Source organism: Suncus etruscus, chromosome 5 (genome assembly GCF_024139225.1).
Source record: "Suncus etruscus isolate mSunEtr1 chromosome 5, mSunEtr1.pri.cur, whole genome shotgun sequence".
Lineage (NCBI taxonomy): Eukaryota > Metazoa > Chordata > Mammalia > Eulipotyphla > Soricidae > Suncus > Suncus etruscus.
The window spans coordinates 155,478,157-155,481,070 of NC_064852.1; the positions used below are offsets into that span (position 1 = coordinate 155,478,157).

At 43.7% G+C, this 2,914-nt stretch overlaps 1 non-coding gene across 1 annotated transcript; it reads left to right on the forward strand.

The window, feature by feature from the left end:
* The first annotated feature begins 2,418 nt into the window (after positions 1-2,418).
* Positions 2,419-2,525, forward strand: LOC126010440 (U6 spliceosomal RNA). The gene has a single exon (XR_007496470.1). It is a non-coding gene; the product is annotated as a U6 spliceosomal RNA (small nuclear RNA).
* Positions 2,526-2,914: the final 389 nt, after the last annotated feature.

The window sequence follows — 2,914 nt, forward strand, 5'->3', positions numbered from 1 at the left end:
CTGGGCAGGTGGGGGGGGGTGCAGGAGGGGGAGTTGGGGAGAGACCTTGGAGCACTAGTGGAGGAAAGTTGACATTGCTGTTGGAACATGGTGTGTCTAAAACTCAAATATCAATATTTTGTGTTTTGATTTAACTTTATTAAAGTGCCATGATTTACAACAACAAGTAAACCTGAGCAACACATTTCATCACAGGTTACATACACATTTAGTGACACCATTTTTCCATTTCACCTTCTACTCTTGGTAATCTCCATACTAATCCAGGGTCAAGGACCCAATCCATTCTTGGTTTAATTTCTCTTCATACCAAGGATGAGTGAGCAATTCACAAGTGGTGCTTAAGAGTCTGCTGAACCTGGTGCCAGAAAAGAATCATCTTCAAATCCTCCCCCCTGTTTCATAGCCAGTGTTCTCAGAACAGAATAAGGAAATAGACTCCATCCCATATTTATTGAAGGGGTCTCCTAAGTCAGGATTCTGGAGAAAGGTTGAAGTCTTCCCCTTTCAGATTACTAATTTTTTAAATATGTTTCTGCCACCCTGCAATGCTTACTCCTGGCTCTGCTATTAGGAATCACTCCTGGCAAGGCTGAGGGGACCCTATGGGTTGTTAGGAATTAAATCCAGGTCAGCTGTATGCAAGGACAATGCCCTCCTCACTGAACTATTGCTCTGGCCCCAACCTTTCATTTTCCTTATAAAGGTTTCTCTAACTAAAGATTTTACTGAATTCTATCATTTGCTCTCTGGCCCGTTGCTTTCAATTTTGACTTTTGAGAACCAGAACTGGAAGTCTGAGCCTGCTACCACATTAGCTTCTGGCCCCCTTCCCCTCTGATAACTACTTGCCAGTCAAGAGGGTCTCACGTGTCTTTGTTATTATTTGTTCACTCCAGTGCTTGTGTCTTTTCACATCTGAATTGACTCCTATTCACTTTGGCTTTTCCCTTCTATACTGTTGCACGTTAGAGCATTGCAGGGCCTTGGATGGACCTTCGGGGGACTGGCAATGATTGTAGAGGTTCATGTGTTGTTTGAATTAGTGTTTCCAGGTTATTGTGATAAATCCCCACAAGTGAAATTACTGGGTGACACGTTTGTTCTTTTGTAGGAAACTTTGTACTTTTCCTTAATGAATGTGCTGATAGATATTCCCTTTCCTCCATGCCTTTACCAATGTTTATTGTTCTTTTGATAAAAACCTTCTCACAGGAGTAAATCCATAGCTCACTGTGGTACTGTGCAGCCCCTCAGGAGGAGAGATGAAGCATATTTATTCATGTGGTTGTCTGGTACCTGTACGTCGTCTTCTGAGAAATGTCTATTTAGATTCTGGACCATTTTGTTGCTGTTATTGTTGCTGCTGCTGGGATTCTGGGGTTTCGTACCAGTGTGAATGGAGGCACTGGGGATCAGATCCAGGGGCACAAGGTGTTAAGCCACGTTCCCAGTTCCTCTGCTCATCTTCTTGATTAGGAGTGTGGGTTTTTTGTTCTTACGGTGTATGAATTATTTATGTGCTCTGGAAAAGAACTCCTTGTCCATGCATGATTTCTCCATATCTTCTCCCAGTTCAATAGGCTGACACAAAAAAGAAATTCTCTGGCTCCCTTTTACATTCTTTCTTGATAAGTAATTGAGATTCTCTGATTGACCATTTTGTTAAGGATGGTTTCCCATATACAGAATTCACACAAAAACAACCCAATTGTGTGGATCAGTTCTGTTGTAATGCTTCTGGGCCTTTACTGCTCCTTTGCTATGTCTCTTTTAGTCCCACATCTTGAAAGAGAAAGCCCCACTTCTCCTGATCAGCAGTTCTATCTGTTTCCATTAATCTAGCAAACACCTCCTTCCCAAGGGCCTGGATCATACTTTAAAAATTTCTAACTGGACCAAAGAATTCTGCCCCATCAGTGAGAATAAGAGAATGGCCAATACCTAAAGCACCAAGGGTGACTCAAACCAGTCAAGACCTCTCTGGAGCATCACATCTTTTTGGTTTTGATTGGGGGCCATATCCAGGGTGCTCATGGGTTACTCCTGTCTCTATGCTCATAAATCAATCCTGACAGGCTAGGGGAGGGGGGCATATAGGTACTGGGGATCGAACCCAGATTGGCCTCGTGCAAGGCAAATGCCCTACCTGCTCTGCGATAGCTCTGACCACTCTCTGGAACATTTTTTTTTGGGGTCACACCCGGCAGCTCTCAGGGGTTCCTCCTGGCTCTAAACTCAGAAATAGCTCCTGGCAGGCTCAGGGGACCATATGAGATGCCAGGATTCAAACCACGGACCTTCTGTATGCAAGGCAAATGCCTTACCTCCATGCTATCTCTCCGGCCCCTCTCTGGAACACTTTTGTTCATTGATAAGATCAGAAGAACCACAAGGGTTTTTCAAAGGGCCCACACAGTGCTCGCTTCGGCAGCACATATACTAAAATTGGAACGATACAGAGATGATTAGCATGGCCCCTGCGCAAGGATGACACGCAAATTCGTGAAGTGTTCCATATTTTAAAAAAGAACAAAAACAAATGGCCCACACAAAGCCCCATAACTTTAATTTAAGGGAGCTCCTTTTACTTATCCTTTACTTTCCAAAACCTTGTCTACATTCTAACTAAGTCTGAGCTTTATCCTACTCAATATTTTCATTCTTGAAGATATCAAAGAATCTGGGAACTGTGGACCACCACAGAGTTCCATATCCCCTGTGTCCATAGAAGAGAGATTATTCTGTATGTGTTTGGTGCCTTCGTGGAGATTCTCAGGCCAGTTTAGATGAAGTGCGGAGGAGAGTGGAGGCAACATAGAGAAGGAAATCTCCCACTTTCTCTCTCCCAACTTTTGTTACGCTGGGAAGTGCCTGGGAGGAGTCGGACTGAAAAAAATCTGCCATGAGCCCC